At 40.8% G+C, this 21,023-nt stretch overlaps 1 long non-coding RNA gene across 1 annotated transcript; it reads left to right on the top strand.

The window, feature by feature from the left end:
* Positions 1-2,551: 2,551 nt before the first annotated feature.
* On the top strand, positions 2,552-19,430 carry LOC310744022. The gene is made up of 3 exons (XR_014539354.1): positions 2,552-2,680; positions 16,136-17,467; positions 18,984-19,430. It is a non-coding gene; the product is annotated as an uncharacterized lncRNA (long non-coding RNA).
* Positions 19,431-21,023: the final 1,593 nt, after the last annotated feature.

The following is a 21,023-nucleotide window of genomic DNA, read 5'->3' as shown; positions in this document are numbered from 1 at the left end:
CTTCTCGACTGAGCATAAAAACCCTGAGTGATTGCTATTGATCTTCTAAGTTTTCTCCCCCCTTTTAAATCTATTTTTATCTCAGATACCTCTGCCACAAATTTCCATATATTAAGTTCTGCAGATAGTGGTTTACATTGCCAAGTTCAATATTTCCAGGTCCATCATAACTCCACATACAAAACTCGCAAAATTGTCCAATTGTTATTCTTTCTATTCTTTTATTTCTTATTCATATCCCTGCACAGGTAATCACACTTGCAGCCTTATTCTTCAGCTGCAATCGTAAGTCTCATGGGATTTATTTAGGGGTAAACATGTTCAGAGATAAACCATTCATTAATTTCTCTTAACAAACAGTAAAATTAATGCATCAAGGCATCATAAAGGAGCTGCCAGAAGAGCTTTCAGAACTGAAAAATCATATAACACAATACTGAAGTGGGCACAGTGGAGAAAAAGCATTACTTTTTGCTTGTTAAGATGCTTAGGAAAATTTACCAATCACATCCATTCTTCTGTTATACTGTTTTGCAGCCCTCCCAAACTCTGTACAGCAAGGAATAGTAACTTCCATTTTAAAACTGCAAAGTGAAAGGCAGAGGTGCTGACTTTCTTATCCCTGATCTATCTATCTATCTATCTATCTATCTATCTATCTATCTATCATCTATCATCTATCTATCTATCATCTATCTATCTATCTATCTATCTATCTATCTATCTATCTATCTATATCATCTATCTATCATCTATCTATCTATCTATCTATCATCTATCATCTATCTATCTATCTATCTATCTATCTATCTATCTATCTATCATCTATCTATCTATCTATCATCAATCATCTATCTATCATCTATCTATCTATCTATCTATCTATCATCTATCTATCTATCTATCATCTATCTATCATCTATCTATCTATCTATCTATCTATCATCTATCATCTATCTATCTATCTATCATCTATCTATCTATCTATCTATCTATCTATCTATCTATCATCTATCTATATCTATCTATCATCTATCTATCATCTATCTATCTATCTATCTATCTATCTATCTATCTATCATCTATCTATCTATCATCTATCTATCATCTATCTATCTATCTATCATCTATCTATCTATCTATCTATCTATCATCTATCTATCTATCATCTATATCTATCTATCTATCTATCTATCTATCTATCTATCTATCTATCATCTATCTATCATCTATCATCTATATCTATCTATCTATCTATCTATCTATCTATCTATCTCTATCTATCTATCTATCTATCATCTATCTATCTATCTATCTATCATCTATCTATCATCTATCATCTATCATCTATCTATCTATCTATCATCTATCATCTATCATCTATCATCTATCTATCTATCTATCATCTATCTATCTATCTATCATCTTATTGCTTATTTGTCTATCTGCACACCAAATAAGGCAAATCATCAGTTGCTTCTTCAAGGCCACCCAGTGAAGCAGTGACTAGGACAGTATTACGACAGGCCCAAGATCGTAATAGGAAGCATAAAATAATTCTGGACAGTACAGCTGCGAAGTGAATGAGACCCTGTATTTTCTGAATTTGGAAGATCCTGGTTGCCTAAGTTAGGTGTGTCTGTTATGATGCACAAAGCTGGACCTGTTTTCCTGCTAGGCTGCCCTTCCTGTGCTAGTGAGCACGGTTGTGGTAGCTAATGCACTCCATGAAACCCTGATAATGCTGGCCATGGGTTTGGCTTGCCCCCTCAAATCTTCTTTCTCAAAAAATAATGCACAGGTAAGAAAAGTTCCCTCGGTGGTATCAAAATTAAACTGCAGCAGATTCACTGAAATGTTGACCTGTTACAGTTGTAAACCTCACTTATTCTGGTGAGGTAGTTTCTCAGAAAGGGCATCAAAACATGTTCACTTGGGAGTCCTAACTTTTTGAAGTACGTATTTGGAACTCAAAATAATTTGGTGACAAGTACATTCAACTAGTTCGGCAATAAGAAGTCTCATCACATTCTTTGTATCAACCCGCTTTGCAAGTTGGAGAATCTCAGATGACAGGGTTATAAAGAAATAAATAAATCTCTGCCTAAGACTTAGGAGTCTGTGTAGTAGCCAGTGCTTTTTTAGATGAGTCATTTGTTTTACTCAGCATAAGGTAGCTCCTTTTGTCTTTATATTTAGAAGTTTAGGAGTTATGCGAGCAATAAAAACATCTATAACTAGCCATTATATACCACCATTTTCCCCTCATGGGCATAAGGTGTTGAGCCATAAAACCAAGGCAGCAATTTAGTAGCATTATATCTCAGTTTCAAACAGCAATAATTCAATCAGCTGTGTTAAAGAAACAGTCTGTACTGTATTGGACTTTCCTACGATTTCCCTTTCAGATCCTTTCATACAGTGCTCAAATTACCGGAGTAGTGTGATAGACAGAAGAGCCCTTCCAGGTCTCTTACCTTTTGTGACGTTTGAACCTGAAATTACAGAGATTCATGCAGCAATCTTATTTATGTACTTTAATGTCAGGCATTAGAAATGATTGCAGATTGGAGCCTTACGGTGGGCTGCAAAGAACTGCACATAGATTTCAGCATGCCCAAGGAACTTGTATTTTGTAATTTGCTGCCCCCACCATCTTGCACAGCAAACCACTTTTGAGGTAAGTTGATTATCAAAAGGTGGTGTGTGTGTGTGTGTGTGTGTGTGTGTGTGTGTGTATCATTCAAATAAAAATAAAAAAACCCTACCAGGCATGCTCAAATTAGTCCTCAGCATCTCATTTGTTAGTTCCCAACTAGACTGCCTTTTAAATACGTACATTGATTCAATGTACAGTACCTCTAAAAACCTATCTTGCCCTAGGAAGAACATAAAGGTAAAGGTAAAGGGACCCCTGACCATTAGGTCCAGTCGTGGCCGACTCTGGGGTTGCGGCGCTCATCTCACATTATTGGCCAAGGGAGCCAGCATACAGCTTCCGGATCTTGTGATCAGCATGACGAAGCCGCTTCTGGCGAACCAGAGCAGCGCACAGAAATGCCGTTTACCCTCCCGCCGGAGCGGTACCTATTTATCTGCTTGCACTTTGACATGCTTTCGAACTGCTAGGTTGGCAGGAGCAGGGACCGAACAACGGGAGGTCACCCCGTTGCGGGGATTCGAACCACCAACCTTCTGATTGGCAAGCCTTAGGCTCTGTGGTTTAACCTACAGCGCCACCCACGTCCCTCAGGAAGAACATAGTATGCTCCAATAAGCCATTTCTAAAAGTTATTGCATCTCTGAAAACCCTAGCAGGGTACTCAATTTTTATTTTCCTTAATGAGAAACAGACTGGACAGATAGCTGGAAAAAGAAGCAGCAAGAATCCACATGACTTTCAGAGGGATTGATGCCATTATGGATGTCAGTTATCAGGCTCAAAATACTCTTCTGTTGCCATGGTGTTCAGATCTATTGATTCTTTTTTCTTTGGTAAAAGTTGCTGAAAATGCTATTTATTTCACAGTTCTCTCTCAGCTATCCTATCTAATTTAGAAAAACGAGCTCTCCATGTAAATCACAGTTGCAAAACTGGTTTTAAGGTCATTTGAATGTATTTCTGAGATTTTGATCACAGATATTTTATCTGAGAGATCTGAAACAGTGCAAAAGGCTCAGTAGGATTTAAAGATCTGGATGTAGGAATTATCTGGCAAAGAAGAAAAGGAAAGGAGGAAGACAGCTTATCCTGTCACTTCTCATATGTGGCCCTCAGGAAATACCGGTACCTCAGGCCTATACATCTGCATGGCTAAATCCTGACCCTCCCAAAGGAACACCTATACATCTGCTTTGTTTGCCTGCATGCCCAATAGATTCATAAAACTAATCTTAATATTCATTTCGGCTCTAACACACCCGCAGAGCACACAACTTTTTTATTTTTGAAAGGCCTAGAATACAGTGGTACCTCGGGTTAAGTACTTAATTCGCTCTGGAGGTCTGTTCTTAACCTGAAACTGTTCTTAACCTGAAGCACCACTTTAGGTAATGGAGCCTCCCGCTGCTGCCGCACCGCCGGAGCGCGATTTCTGTTCTCATCCTGAAGCAAAGTTCTTAACCTGAAGCACTATTTCTGGGTTAGCGGAGTCTGTAACCTGAAGCGTATGTAACCTGAAGCGTATGTAACCCGAGGTACCACTGTATTTGTACTGGCCCATTGGCAAGGCACTGCGCATGCCCCAGGGTGAGGGACGCATCAGAACCAGGCAGGCAAGCAGAGCAGTGAGGAGATGTGTGGAAAGTCCTCACCCAGCTAACTGAATGCAGTGAAGGCAAACCGTTGTTTTAACAGTAGCACTTTTATGTTGCTTCTGAAGTTCACTGGATCAAGCTGACTGAAAATGTTCTTGGGTTATAGGCACAAAATGAGATTCTTAGCAAGTTTAGCGGACATTGGGACTGAACGAACACTTAAGCCATAATAATAATAATAATAATAATAATAATAATAATAATAATAATAAATTAAGTACTTAACCCGAGGTACCACTGTATAGGATAGAGAGAGATGTGTTGTGCAGTCTTGGAAAGTACAAAAACTTGGAGTCAGCCCGCTTTGCGATTTAGGAGCCCTTGAAATAAAAACGAAAAGAAGGTAGTTCAAGTCATTTGTTTCAACACAATCGAAGTTGTTCTTAAACTAAAAACGGGTCTTCCCAAATGTCGAGGGATGCACTAAGGCTGCGCTTCGATGCACACTTACTTGGGGAAAAGTTCAGCTGAACACAGTGGGACTCCTAAGCAATCACTGCCAGTGAAACAGGCAATCGTTATACATCTATTGCCGATCAATACTTCCTCTCATAATAGTGGCTGCTTCCCATTTACTAAAACACAAACGCTACAACAAAGTCAAATAAGACGAGGCTATATAAACCCTTCTGAAAACAGAGGTTATACCTCAGACATAAAAGAGAGATGGCTTGAGTTTCCAGTGTGCTTTAAACCAATCAGGAGCAAAGCGTCTAGAATTATTAAGTGTCCAACGAGCTGTCAAGTGATTGCAATCCTTGTTGTTTTCCATGATGGACAGGTGACTGCAATTCTTCCAGAAGTGATGTGGTATTCAAGGAGCACAGGAAAAAGACCTTTCCATTAATGTTTGAATTATTCGTGCTTTGGAGACTAAACATGAACATTACATTATAGTGGGGTGTGATTTGAATACCAAGTAGGTTGTCTGCACTAACCTGCTTGCATGTCAAAGAACATTGTATTTAGTCACCCACTAGGAGCATGGGTTAGATTTATAAATATACTGAAATCAAGCAAACATTCAATTTATGCGGACATAAAACTAAAGTTGTTATGATTTGCATCTGTGGAAATCCTTAACATGTAAAAAACATATGCATCATAGAAAAACAACCAAACTGGAAGACAGAAAATTTGCACAATCTGCTACTTTTTACCTTCTCACTGACAAAATTTAGATTGTGGGGCTACTCAGACTAGAGTCCTCATTCTTATAATTCTCTTGGGCTTAAAGGGAAGAAAGATTGTTTTAACATTGTTTTGAAATAAACTTAGAAAAATTGTTTCCAAACAATCCTGTTCACAATTACTAGTAATGTTAGTTTTACTTATTCATATTTTATTGCACACAATTAACTGCTGATTAGAGGGGTATGTTACCTGTGAAATTATTTTAGTAGGAATCATAGTAGTCACATTTTTTAATGCACATATACACAAGGTGCAATAATCCTGATTGTTGATATTCCCCATGGGCCTTCTTTCAATATCTGCATTTGTCCCTGTAGCCCATCACAACACAATATGACATGCATTATTATTATTAATTTATTGAATTTATATACCGCCCTATATCCTGAGGTCTCAGGGCGGTTCACAGAAGAAAATCAAAATATAAAACCACAAAATATATAATCAAAATAAAAACAACAACCCAATAACCCCCCCACCCTTTACACAGCAAAAAAAAATTACCAGTAGATTTTTAAAATAGCAGCAACAAGCCAAAATGTTGCGATTGCTTTCCATCACCAGGTGCACAAGTTGACTCTGTGTAGCACCAATTCTGCTTTAGTTTTGAACAGTTTTCATAATCTTGGTCTGAATTATAATTGGTAACACGAGCCACAAAACACTCGGCCAAGTGGAAAGTGAGGGAAGAGTGGAAAGACTGAGAAGTGTGTGAACAAATGTTTGGAAGGCACTTAAAAAGCAACTCCATGCCAATGGCCAAGTTCCAGCTGCTCAGACTTTGAGCTTTTTGAAGAACTGAGTGAGAAAACTGTTGTAATAGAGAACAGAGAAGAGGAAGTCCACTCTTCAGTTCCTTTTGCCTTTAGATCTGCTGACAGAAAGATGGTATGATGATTCCATGAAATTTGGTGAGCGTAAGTATAATAACAGGGACGTGGGTGGCACTGTGGTGTAAACCACTGAGCCTTGGGCTTGCTAGTCGGAAGGTCAGCGGTTCAAATCCCTGTGACGGGGTGAGCTCCCATTGTTTGGTCCCAGCTCCTGCCAACCTAGCAGTTCAAAAGCACGTCAAAGTGCAAGTAGATAAATAGGTACCACGCTGGCGGGAAGGTAAACGGTGTTTCCGTGCACTGCTCTGGTTTTGCCAGAAGCGGCTTAGTCATGCTGGCCACATGACCCGGAAAAACTATCTGCAGACAAAGGTCGGCTCCCTTGGCCAGTAAAGCGAGATGAGCTCCGTAACCCCAGAGTCGTTCGTGACTGGACTTAACTGTCAGGGGTCCTTTATCTTTTTAAGTATAATAACACACCCATTTTTCCAGTGACAATAAAATGCCAAGCTCTGCAAAACGAGTCTAAAATTACAAAAACCATATGTGAATGGTCCCCAGATAAGTGAAGAGAAAAGCAAGTAGGATAACAGCTCAGTACAGACAGTGCAAAATGTTCCATACTTCCACTTTCATGGAAGCAACAGCATGGAGGAACATTTGACTTGGAGCAACCATGCTAACAGGTGCTGCTTCCTGGCAGCAATTTTCTGGAAGGTTGTGGCATCTGAAAACATGCGGATGACACACAGCTCTACTTCTCCTTTATATCTGAAGCTGTGACGGGGGATGTGCTGAATGAGAGCCAATGAACTGAAGCTCAATCCAGATTAAGACAGAGGTGCTGTTAGTGGGTGGTTCCCTGGATGTGATCGTTGCCTGCTCTTGCCGGGGCTACACTCCCTCTGAAGGAGCGGCAACATAGCTTGGGGGTACTCCTGGATCCTTTGCTGTCAACTGAGGCTCAAGTGGCCTTGATGGCACTGAGTGCCTTCCATCAGATTCGGCTGGTGTGTACCTAATTAGACAGGGATAGCCCAACTTCTGTTTCCTATGTTATACATACGGCTTCCGCAGAAGACGGTTTGGAAACTGCAGCCGGGTTGCTCTCTGGAGCAAGACTGAACTCCAATCCTGGTCTGGCTACACTGACTATTAATCAGCCTCTAAGCCCAATTCAAAGTGCTGGTATTGACCTATAAAGTCTTATGCAGCTAAAGACTTTTATATCTCAAAGACCACATCTCCGCTTATGAACTGACTTGGACCCTGCGATCACCGTCTGAGCTTTTCTTTATGTGCCCCCTCCCCACGAGGTCTGGATGGTGGCAGTATTTTTAAAGGGCCTTTTCAGTGGTGGCTCTGCGGATCCTCCCTTCGCAATACAGTGGTACCTCTGGTTACGAACTTAATTCGTTCTGGAGGTTCGTTCTTAACCTGAAACCATTCTTAACCTGAGGTGCCACTTTAGCTAATGGGGCCTCCTGCTGCTGCCGCGTAATTTCTGTTCTCATCCTGAGGTAAAGTTCTTAACCCAAGGTACTACTTCCAGGTTAGCGGAGTCTGTAACCCGAAGTGTTTGTAACCCGAGATGTTTGTAACCTGAGATACCACTATACAGTGGTACCTTGGGTTACAGATGCTTCAGGTTACAGACACTTCAGGTTACAGACTCCGCTAACCCAGAAATAGAACCTCGGATTAAGAAATTTGCTTCAGGATGAGAACAGAAATTGCGTGGCGGTGGTGCGGCAGCAGTGGGAGGCCCCATTAGCTAAAGTGGTATCTCAGGTTAAGAACAGTTGCAGGTTAAGAACGGACCTCCAGAACGAATTAAGTTCTTAACCTGAGGTACCACTGTACATGGAAAGCAGTGAAGCCAGAAACCAGGACATGATGGAAGGGGCAGACCCAAAGAACTTGCTCCTGCTGTCTCCTTCAATCCTGTGAAGCTTGAGCACATAAGAGGGCTAGGGCTATTGCTGTACATCAGAGTGCTCCCAGAGGGTGTTTTTTTAAAAAAAATAAATGCATAGGGCCATGAAATCTTTATTCATATATATATATATATATATATATATATATATATATATATATATATATAATTTTTCCATTACAAATAAGTCCATACAACCATGTTTACAAATTTCCAATTTTTGAGCTTCCACCGGCACCTCCATCAATCATCCATTTTTCCTATCTTCATGCATTTTCTATATATAATATTGCCCGTTAATATTATCCTTCCATCTCTGTTTCTTTTTTACAATATACCTTGTACTATCACAAAACCTCCTTAAAACCCACTAGCGTTATCTGTTCATCACATATAGTTTTCAGATAATCCGTAAACTTTCCCCAGTCCTCGATGAATTTGTGATCTTTCTGGTATCTAATTTTTCCAGTCATTTTATCCAGTTCTGCGTAGTCCATAAGTTTCATTCTCCACTCATTCAAAGTCGGTAGTTCCTCTTGTTTCCATTTTTGGGCCATTAATATTCTTGCCGCTGTTACTGCATACTGAAAAAGTTTGTAATCCCTTCTACAGTGGTGCCCCGCAAGACGAATGCCTCACAAGACGGAAAACTCGCTAGACGAAAGGGTTTTCCGTTTTTTGAGCTGCTTCGCAAGACAAATTTCCCTATGGGCTTGCTTCGCAAGACGAAAACGTCTTGCAAGTTTGTTTCCTTTTTCTTAACACCGTTAATACAGTTGCGACTTGACTTCGAGGAGCAACTCATAGAACGCAGTGTACATAGTAGCCTTTTTTGAGGTTTTTAAAGACTTTGGTGATTTTTGAAGCTTTTCCAAAACTTCTTTTGCAGCCATTTGGTAAGTTAAGCTTTTAAAACTTTTTTGGGGGGGTTTGGATTTTGGGTTGGGGTGTTTGGAATTCAAGGACTTGGTGTTGGGGAGGGGTTTGCAAGAATCTGGAAGCTTGTGTGTTTTTTTCTGCATTTTTATGATTTTCTGTGACCATTGGGCCACTCTGCTGTTTTTTAAAAAAAATTCTGGGTTTGAATTTTGAAATGCTCTTTACAGTATGTGTGACTTTAAAGAGCACTTAATAAACTCTTGTTGTACCAAATTTGGCTTTGTTTGGACTTTTTTTGACCATAGGAACGCATTAATTGATTTTCAATGCATTCCTATGGGATTTCGTGCTTCGCAAGACGAAAAATTCGCTAGACGAAAAAATTCACGGAACGAATTAATTTCGTCTTGCGAGGCACCACTGTATTTATCTCTTTTCCTGTTATTCCTAACAAAAAGGCTTCTGGTTTTTTTACAAATGTATATTTAAGCATCTTTTTCAGCTCATTATATATCAGTTCCCAGAACCCCTTTACCATCTTACATTCCCACCACATATGAAAAAATGATCCTTCTTTTTCTTTACATTTCCAACACTTATTACATGTTTTGAACATTTTTGCTAACTTTACGGGTGTAATGTACCATCTGTATACCATTTTCATAATATTCTCCTTTAACGCCGTACATGCAGTAAATTTCATATTTTCATTCCATACTTTTCCCCAATCAGCCAATTGTATATTGTAACCAAAATCTCTGGCCCAATGTATCATAACCGACTATCTCCTCATCCTTTGTTTGCCATTCCAATTGCATTTTATACATTTTTGACATTGTCTTAACATCATTGTTTATTATCTCTATTTGAAATTTCGATTCTTTTTCTATGTATCCCCTCTGTTTAAGATCCTTTTTAAACATTTCATTTACCTGAAGGTAAACATTTCATTACATTTCATTACCTTCATGAAATCTTTATTCTTATTCACCCTTGAGATTCTTTTCCTCCTCCCCGCACTACCCTGTAGCTCAGCCTTTGCCTCTTTCATGAGACCATGCGTGTAGGGATGGTTGGGGCAGAGGATTTTGCAGTTTTAACTAGGCCAGAATTCTTGTAATGAGCAGGCATCTCTGAACATTGATTTCTCAGGAATGTGTTCTGTTAGCTTCTAACCATTCTGATTAAAAAAAAAAAGCAATGTACAGCTCAATAACTACAAGGAAACAAATTTAGCCAATTGGGAAGGAGGAGGCAAAGATTGAAAAGCCAGTGATAATTTGAATGTTGGACTTTAAGCCTTAGAGGGGAGAAAGTCAGGACTACAGAGATCTAGGTCAGGTTTCAGAGCCATAAAATTCAGATTGTGAGTAACCAACTTCTGTTGGGGGTATACTTAGATGCAGAAAGAATGCAGGAGCTAAGTAATGGCAGATAATCATTCTAAATTCCAGCTGAATTTCAAATCCCTCATTCAGCTTCCTCAGGCTAAATTATCCCAAGATCCAGAACGATCTTTCTTAACGTGTTGCTTTTAATGTAATTGATGCTCTGAATACCAACCGATAAAATGCTGGTAGCTACAATACATTCCTTTGTAATTGTAGCTTGTTCTCCTTATAAATGAATACGTACTTTTTCCCCATTAGAGTTATTTTATATAAAAGATGACAGTAAGTGAAATTAATCATAAGAAAATAGCTAATGTCAAAAATGCAGTGTTTCATCATTAGTCATTCCACTAACTTCTGGACATTTCTTCTTATTGCCTGAGAAAAATAAGAGAGTTGACATGGCTAAGATTAATTCTGTGATGCCCCTGTAAGTTCTTAAACTTGCTTTCAAAAACAGCCAGATCAAGCAGATGGACAGTGTGACATACCCCCAGAGTCCTTTAGAGAGTCCATACCCCTCTCCTTTAATCTGACACCATTGAGGGTCACTAGATAAGCCAACATAAATGGGTTTGGGGTTTCCCCAGCTTTACCCCAGGACAAAACCTACCTAATATCCCTGAAAATTATTAGCTATCACCACATACTCAATATATACAGCTATAAGACTCAAGTATCAGGATTTGCAGAGGGGATTTGAGTATCCTGAGAATCATCACTTTGTCGGTTCCCAACCTCTGTCCCACCAACAACTCGAAGAGTTAACATATACACATTCAGTAGCTTGGCTTAAAGGCTCTGAAGGAAACAACACAGGAATTGATCTTTTTTTTTAAAAAAAAAAATTTATTCATTTTCCAAACAATTTTATACAGTCAACAAATTATTTTGCACTCATTCTTCAATTTTTTGACTTCCCTCAGTTTGTCTGTCAATCTTTCGTAAAATTTCTATTTGTTAACGCATTTCTAAACATAATATTGCCTTTCCCAACTCCTTTTCCTCTTACTCTCTTTTTTGCAGTATTTCTTACTATCTCACAGAGTCTCTTCAAAACCAGCAAGCGTTGTCTGTACATCACATATATTTTTCAGATATTCTGTAAATTTCCCCCAGTCCTCGATAAACTTTTGGTCTTTCTGATATCGAATCTTCCCAGTCAATTTGTCCAATTCTGCATATTCAATTTCCTTCTCCATTCTTCCACTGTTGGAATTTCTTCCTGCTTCCATCTTTGGGGCAGAAGTATCCTTGCAGCATTGATCTTAACCAGATCTGAACACATTAGATTACTCTAACCTAAAAAGTAGTTTTATTAACATTGCAATATAAATATTGCAATCAATTAAATCAACAAGCAAAATGTTGGTTCTAGCTTCTAAGGTCTATAACCTTATAAGCATGTTCTGTTTATAGGAAATTAACACCACGGCAAGACCTAAATCAGGACAAAGGTCAGCATTTATTTTTGTCCCCAAAGGAAGGAAAAAGGGAACACTGGAGTCTGGATGTAACAAAAATGCCAGATGCACAAGTGTGTGTGTGTGTGTGTGTGTGTGTGTGTGTGTGTGTATTTCAGGGATGTGGAACTTGTGGCCCTCCAGATGTTGCTGGATTGCAACTCCCATGATCCTTGACCATTGGCCATGCTGGCTGGAGTTGACGGGCGTTGGAGTCCGAGAACATTTGCAGAGCTACAGGTTCCACATCCCTGAGTTGGCTCCTCTCTTCCTAACCCTTATGGCTAGATACTGAAGTGCCATTCAAAGGCCAGAACAGAGCTGGGATCTGGTGAGCCAATTGGCACGGGACTACAATTTTGAGGGGGGCTACTCCAAGTCCTCCTGACAGAGGGAAAGGGGGACCCTTTGGTATACATTATTGAGATGGGGTCTACCTTTCCCACCTGGCCTGGACCTCTTCCCAGCTTTGCACAGCCCTGGCCATTCAGGCAGAGTTCTTGGAGGAGGGTTAGACCACTGTTTTCAGTTACATCCGCTGTGCAGGATCCCAAAATGGTAAGTGTGAGAGAAGTGTTGAATTCCAGTGTTCAATAGGTTCTGTAAACATTGCACATGAATGCAGCCGACACATAGCAGTGTGTTTGATATGCCAATCACGCCCTGCTCAAAATGAAAGGTAGATTCACCCAGGTCTAACCAACCACTGTCATAGATATGCTACTATGGAAGGGGGGTGGCTGGGGAGAGAAATCTTTCTGATTTAGCAGATTGTTAGCAGAACTCTTTCAGTTCTACTGCTGTTGAGCAAGAGTGACTTGGAAAAGCTTCACTTGCAGAGCACTCAGGGCTCCAAGAAGGACTACACCCGACTGCTAAAATACCCAGCAAAGTGTCCTTTAGTAGCTCTCGGTTGGATTGAGTCTTTGCAAGAGATGCCCCAGGTATGCGAGGTCATCGTCATGTTGGATTAAGGAAGGCTTCTACTGAGACAGTCCAGTGTGTCTTGACTTACAGCCTTCCCATTTTCATAGAATCATAGTATTGTAGAGTTGGAAGGGACCAACTCCTGGGATGCAGGAATATGCAGCTGTTCCATCTGGGGATTGTTATGTACTATGCTTGGATCCTAGAACAATAGGCAGGTAAGATCCTAAAATGCAACAACCGATTGGCTTGCAGGAGAAGACCAATCAGGCTCCAGGAGGCAGTGAATCAGCCTATTAGGCTGGTAGGATCGTAGAATGCAACAACTGATTGGCCTGCAGGAGAAGACCAATCAGGCTCCAGGAGGGAAGCAGAATCAGCCAAACAGATGGGACTCATTGTGTAAATAATGTATATAAAGGCCTGAGGTTTGGGGGTCAATTCAATCACTGTTTTACAAGCTGCAATAAAGAGAATGAAGTCACTTCAGGACTCCGAGTATATTTCAGGGATCAAACCTGCAACGTTGGCATTACCACCACCATGATCTAACCAGCGGAGCTATCCAGTTGGTTATTTTGATGAATTGCTGTATTTCCCTTTTCTCTGCAAATGGCTATGGTTTCTAGGCTATCCCGATGGGACTTCTCATCTGGTGAAATTTGCTACATTGGCAGTTAGAGTGATGTTTTCCTACTAGATAATAGTCAAGTCTGGGGACAGAGGGAATTCTGTATAAGGCTAGTTTGCTTTTTTTAGCTCCACTAATGAAAAGTCTTCCAATGAGAAAGGGCAGGGCCAGCAGCCTTCTTAGATTACTCTGACCCATATCTAGAAGAATCAGCTTCTAATCCTTATCAAGACTTGCAACTAAAACCAAGATTCAAATATGTATAATAAATCTCTACTTGTCCATATGTTGCTGTTAGCTTCGGAAGGACTATTTTATATTTAAGCAAGGATTTGCCTTGTAAATTTAGTAGCCTTCACATAAAGACTGTGTGGATTCCCCCACCTCACCCCGCTTTTTTTCTCCAGTTTTTTCCAAACACAACTTGAAGGTGTTTTCTCATTTTCATCAGTGCACAGTCTTCACTTGGTAATTCTAACAACCGCAAAACACTGGATGGCCTCATCTTGTGCCTGCTGCACACAAACACTGGATTACTCTAATCCAATCTAATTTCATAGGATATAGAGTCCAGTCTCTTAAGACATATGTCTGACCTAGAAGTGCAAGTATATTATTGCAAAGCACTTTTACAGCTAGAGGCACACACAAAAAAGATTGCAAAGATATAACAATGGATAGTGTATGATTATTCATTTCGTCATCCTCTTTCAGTGGAGAAAACTAGTTTTAATTAATATACAACCCACATTAGCAGACAAACAACACTCTTTTTAGGTTAAGGCTGTGTATACACCAAAGTGTCAACTTGCGGTTGAATCACATTGATCCAGTTTTTCTGTGTGTGCTTTTGTGCATGTTCATTCATACACAAGAGCTTTCCACTGAACCTGTCCACACCAGTAGGCATTACTTGATGGGATGTATTTGCATTGAGTTTTGTTGCCCCCTTCCCTTCAATTAGTACTTCCACACCCTCCCCTGGCAACCTGAGGTCCTTGGTGGACATGAATACAGGTATTTGTTTACCTGTGTGCATGGCCATCTCTCTCTCTCTCTCTCTCTCTCTCTCTCTCTCACACACACACACACACACACACACGTTTTCCAATATATCAGACTAGCATAAAATGGCAGGTTTAAAGAAAAGTGTGTGTGTGTTGTGGCTAACCCACTCTCTCCACCACAACAAAAGCCTTATTCTTATATTATTACTATATTGTTCTTATAGATACCTACCATACTTCAGCTAGGGAAGGAATCTACAGGAGAGATGTTGAATACAGTGGTACCTCGGGTTACATACGCTTCAGGTTACAGACGCCGCTAACCCAGAAAAAGTACCTCGGGTTAAGAACTTTGCTTCAGGATGAGAACAGAAATTGTGCTCCTGTGGCGTGGCAGCAGCAGGAGGTCCCATTAGCTAAAGTGGTGCTTCAGGTTAAGAACAGTTTCAGGTTAAGAACGGACCTCCGGAATGAATTAAATACTTAACCCGAGGTACCACTGTACAATACTTGGCTGCGGAGAAACACAAAGGGAAAGGAGGTCTACATTTAGAGTTTTAAAAGCGAGAACCAACCCCTTATGCTTAGGCCTAGAAATGAATGGGTGGCGAGGGGTGAAAAGCGTTCTAGGATTCTTCTAAGCTAAACTTTTCCTGCTGCTCATTGATGATAAAACCATGTTACAAGTGGCCTGTTTAGCTTGTTGATGTTCCAATGTGGGTGTATCGCCTTTCCTGGAAGCAGCAATTTTGCAACAGACTGCTGTTCCAGAAGTCTTCATATTTAGCACAAAAATCTTCTTACTTGGACAGGTTTTCTTTTCAGGTTGCTTGGCAATTGCAAGAGTGTGGGCGTCTGACTCTCCAGCACCTCTTGCTTAGATTTTATTGTGTTCTTTCTCTCTTTTATTCCATATTTACAGAAGAGAGTTGATCTCTCTGTGCGTGTTTGATTTAACCCCTGTTATTATGGACTTATAGGCACATGTATGCATATGTCTGAAAACCCTTGTAGAACAGCAGACACTAGCAATTCAAAAGCCGCAGTATGGTAATAACTTTACTAGAAATGTCACAATATTCTAATAATTGCTACGGTTCTTCAGGCATGACAATACAATGGCCCTTCAGCATACTTTAAAAGCATTTGTTATGGTTACTTCTTAACTCTTACAATGGTGCAGTTCTGTAATTTTAGACTTTGAAATGGTCTTATGGGGAATCCACCTTTAGAAAAATAACATATATTAATTCAAAATGTAGGGAGACAACCCTCAGACCCTCCCCAAGTGTCCCCATTTTCCAAGGACAGTCACGGATTTACAGAAGCCGTCCCAGTTTCTGATTTGATCCCTGAATGTCCTGCTTTTTCCCTATGGTAGGACGTTCTTATTTTCAACGGAGAAATGTTGGAGGGTGTGCAGTTTTGTGGCTCCCCCAAACCAAGGAGATAACTATACGACCTTCAGAAAACATCTGAATGGGGAAGGTTTTTTAATGTTTAATGGGTGGCATTTAAATAATAATAAATCTTATTATTACTATTATTATGGAATAGGATGTCCCTGTTTTCATCAGAGAGATGATGGAGGATATGAACCCTGCTGCATTTGGGAAGGCTGCTGCTTATTCTGCTGATTGAGGTCCTAGACTTCTACCCCAAGGTCTTACCCTGATTTCACCACTGCACACAGTAGGTAAAGGTAAAGGTGAAGGGACCCCTGACCATTAGGTCCAGTCGTGACTGACTCTGGGGTTGCGGCGCTCATCTCGCTTTATTGGCCGAGGGAGCCGGCGTACAGCTTCCAGGTCATGTGGCCAGCATGACTAAGCTGCTTCTGGCGAACCAGAGCAGTGCATGGAAATGCCGTTTACCTTCCCGCCAGAGCGGTACCTATTTATCTACTTGCACTTTGATGTGCTTTTGAACTGCTAGGTTGGCAGGAGCAGGGACCGAGCAACGGGAGCTCACCCCATCACAGGGATTTGAACCACCAACCTTCTGATCGGCAAGTCCTAGGCTCTGTGGTTTAACCCACAGCGCCACCCGCGTCCCTTACTGCATACAGTGGTTCAAGTCAATTAAGTAAAGACAGTCTTTTATAAGCAGCTTTTCCTTCCCATTTGCTGTTGTTGCTGGATCCAGCCATTCAAAGCAGAGCACCTGGAACAAGCAGTATGGAAGGATGAAGCGAGGGGAAGGAAGGAATGAGACGTCTGTCTCAAAAGGTCGCAACGAAAAGAGCCCTTTAAGTGCACTTTTTAAAAAACGGCTATTTAGATAAAATTAGCCGAAGCAGATTAGCTTCTTTCTCCTATAATGCCACAAATTACGTAAGCACTAAGACATTCCATCACAAAATTAAAGATTATGATTTCTGAAATCTAGTTTGAAGAAAATCTACACTAGGAAATAAAGCTCTCCTTCATGTATTAATTAACAGCAAGGGAAATTAGATGAACATTGGTTCTCTCTATTAATACCTTCTTTCAGATTAGTCCCAGTAGGAAACTGAATAATTTCCTCAGGAGAATTAAAGCCCTTCTATTTGTACTAATGACGGGGTGATTTATAGGATATTATTAAATTATGTGGAGCAGCAAAGAGGCAAGCAAAACTAATGAGGAAAAACAGGTAGCAATTATGAAATATATGGTGACTTCGGAAGCATTGTTTAGTTTCTTTATGTTAAGACTTGGAGGCCTGCTGCATCTTGAACTGTACTTATGTAAGGTCTACATGTGCATAAGCAGGAACTCTGGCATGACCAAAGTTTCCAATCATGCGTACAACTGCAGCGTCCATTACTCACCTTTGGCCAAGTGAGTTGAGAATCGTTGGGTGAACAGATGAATGGAATAACTGCTGGATTAAGGTGCTACTGAGAAGGTGGGTTCTAATTTTAGCAGGTCAGTATTAACATTTATTGCTTGCAAGGTGGCAACACCAATGCGGAAGTCACTACGAAGGATTCAAATGCAATACAAGCATAGATAAAGGTAAAGGGACCCCTGACCATTAGGTCCAGTCGTGGCCGACTCTGGGGTTGCGGCGCTCATCTCGCTTTATTGGCTGAGGGAGCTGGCATACAGCTTCCAGGTCATGTGGCCAGCATGACTAAGTCGCTTCTGGCGAACCAGAGCAGTGCATGGAAACGCCGTTTACCTTCCTGTCGGAGCTGTACCTATTTATCTACTTGCACTTTGACGTGCTTTTGAACTGCTAGGTTGGCAGGAGCTGGGACCGAGCAACGGGAGCTCACCCCGTCGCAGGGATTTGAACCGCTGACCTTCTGATCGGCAAGTCCTAGGCTTTGTGGTTTAACCCACAGTGCCACCCGCATACCTCACAAGCATAGATAAAGCAACGTAATATCAAATACATCTGCTTTCATTATGTTAGTTCAACAGAGTCATAAAGCATCATTTCAGCGTCACTAATCAACTAGGAATTTATTATTATTATTAATTAAATTCGCATACTGCCCTTCACCCCTAGATCTCAGGACGGTTCACAAGGTAAAAAAACACAAAATAAAGAATAAAAACAAGAACAAATATGAAGCAAACCAATAACCCCCTTTATACCTTTTGACACACACAGTTAGTCCCCTTTGTTGCTACCCTATTTTATACTATTAGCTATGCTTAAGTGCTTAATCTCTTTGAGGCTTCTAGAGAATGAATTGTTGCATTTTCCATCTCCTGATGTTTCCAAATTGTTTTCTTATCCATAACACAGCTTGCTTATCCCTTTCAGTCACGTCAAATATGGCATTGTTTTCTTTCCATCGAGCAATCTTTCTTCAAAGACAACTTAACCCAACAATTTAACTGTTTTGGTCCCTACAAAAGGCATGCCTTGCCCTGGGTGCTGCTATTTATTCTAGAACCAGCCCTGTTTGCTGCTCTGCCTCAGGCAGCAAAATGTATTGGGCCAGCCCTATGAACTAGAGAAAACAGTGTTCCTGGTAAGTCTATCGAATGGATTTTATGAAAATTCCTTAGCAGCAAAAAGGGAAGACAGAATGTACACACACTTCGGCCAATTGTACAACTGGATGTAAGGGGGCAGGAATTACCGTACATGTTCCTGCAGAGGGACCTTCTTTGGACATGAAGTACTCCAAATTCAAGTCTAATATAATTAACGTCACAAATGACAATCCAAAACCATTGTCAAAGTTATAGAATGTATATATTTCTTAATATTTGGGGTATATAAATAAACAGCCTGCTTTTTAAATTTTTTTAGAAACCTTAAATTTTATGTTTAGATTCTAAGCAAGCACAGCTGCTTGTGGTAGATTTGAGGAAACTGCACTGTACTCATTGTCTACATAGATTTTGAAAGGGTGGATCATGCCTAGAGTAAATCTTAAGTCAGAATGTTTTCTTTTTTAAAGTCCAGGATGTCAAAATACAAAACACCAATGGCTGAGTGTGTGAATATACAGATCTACATACCAAATAAGCTACACATTTAAAGACTCTCCCCCTCTCCCTATTGCATCAAAGCAACATATATGACCGACATCTGGGGAGGATCAAGTTCAAAGAGATTTCAAAGATTCGTATTGTCAAGGAAAAGGATTTGATACTGCAAGAGATTGTTGCAGGCTTCACCCAACACAGAAAGATCCTATGAACCATGACCCTTGATTTAATGCACATAGAGCAGGAAAACTCCAATTCAGACCTCGTTAGATCTTATTTGTGGCATTAGGGGTTGTTGACCAACTTAATTGAAAACAGGCATGTAATAGCTGAAGCTTAAATGAAATACACCTTGCTTTGAGGATGATGATGACGATAATCATAATCATAATAAATGACTTCCACACACTCTGCAAGTGCTAGTTATCTGGAAAGGCCTTTCATTCTTGCAAGAATTTTGGAAATTTCCTACACTCAAAAGTTTCATTCGCTGGCTCTGAGTTGATTTATGATTGGATTTATTGCACTTCCCTGCAACTTTCCATTCAAGTGAATTCCAAAGTGGCTTTCAAACAATATATTTAATCAACAGCAATTTTTTAAAAATCACAGTGAAGGCACAAAACATCACAATTACAATGCCCGAGCCATTAAAAAGCTGAGCATACCAAGTCATATAATAACATTAAGAAATCAAGAATACAACAACTATAAGTTTATACATTCTGCAGATCGACATGGTTGCTGACATGTAGAACTTAGCAAGAAGGAGGATGGGGACAAAACCAGAATTAGTTGAATCTGCCTGCCATGGGCTCTGGCTTCACCTACTGTTGACCTCCCAATCCCAGTGGGCACCAACCATCTGCCATCGTCTGCAGACCAGAAGCCTGTTTGTAACTAGCTAGACCAGCATAGGTATCCTGTTGTGCAGCAGTTGTGCACAGGAAGGTATAAGCAGGCTCTCCTAGACTACCCCACCTCCTACGTTGACCAGTGGCGTAGCGTGGGGGGTGCAGGGGGGGCCGGCCGCACCGTGCGCAACATCTGGGGGGGGGCGCTCGCACTCGCAGCTCTCTGCCCCTACCTGGCTCACTCACTCTCTCTCACTGCAGTGCTGGCTGTGCGAATCTGATCCGAGCCGCCGGGTCGCCGCCCACTGTGGAGGGGGTGGGTGCCAGGCGTGCGGTGCGGAGAGAGAGCGAGGGACTATCTGGGGGAGGGATAGTGCAGCGGCCGCACAGCGCTGAGCGTGGGAGAGAACCACACCAGACCAGACCAGGCAGCAGCAAGAAGAAGCTGGCAGCGGCGGCAGGTTAGGGGTTAGGGGGCGCAAATTACTTGCCTTGCCCCGGGTTAGGGGGCGCAAATTACTTGCCTTGTCCTGGGTGCTGACAACCCACGCTACGCCACTGACGTTGACAACAACCTCATTACAACAGCATTAACCAGATGAATACATCAAAAAGCATAAAAGAAAACAGCTTGTGTGGAAGCAAGCTAAGCTGAATTATGTGCAACAACCTTCCCTTCCCATGGCACCTCTTTTTCCCACTTCCTGTTTTGGATGGAATGACTTATTACATTCCAGCTATGATTAATCTATACATTTTAATTAGTATTGACAGAGTATTATTATTGTGAATGCCAGCATGCAATGTTTTTATTTTATATTATTTCCTTTTGTTATATTTTCAATCAATATTTTAAAAAAATAATTTAAAAACAGTGTTGAGTTATGCTTCTTGCCCTAAATTACCCAAGCACATTTCGCTGCTCTGAGTATTCCAGAGAACATTCTTGCAGTGCAAAGTTAAGGGCCAAAGCCTGTGTTGACAGATATAAGCCTCTAGCTTTTTAACTCAATTGAACTTTGGACTTAACTCTTGGATCACTTACAGCAATCTAAGAGGTTGCTGGCTTGAAGCCTGATTCTACACATCTTTGCTTAGAAGTAAGTGCTGTTGCACTCCAAGAGATCCTAGGCAACCGTGTATCAGATTGTACCC

The sequence above is a fragment of the Podarcis filfolensis genome (genome assembly GCF_964270895.1).
Source record: "Podarcis filfolensis genome assembly, chromosome: 10".
Taxonomy (NCBI): domain Eukaryota; kingdom Metazoa; phylum Chordata; class Lepidosauria; order Squamata; family Lacertidae; genus Podarcis; species Podarcis filfolensis.
This window is presented reverse-complemented; position numbering and strand designations above follow the sequence as displayed.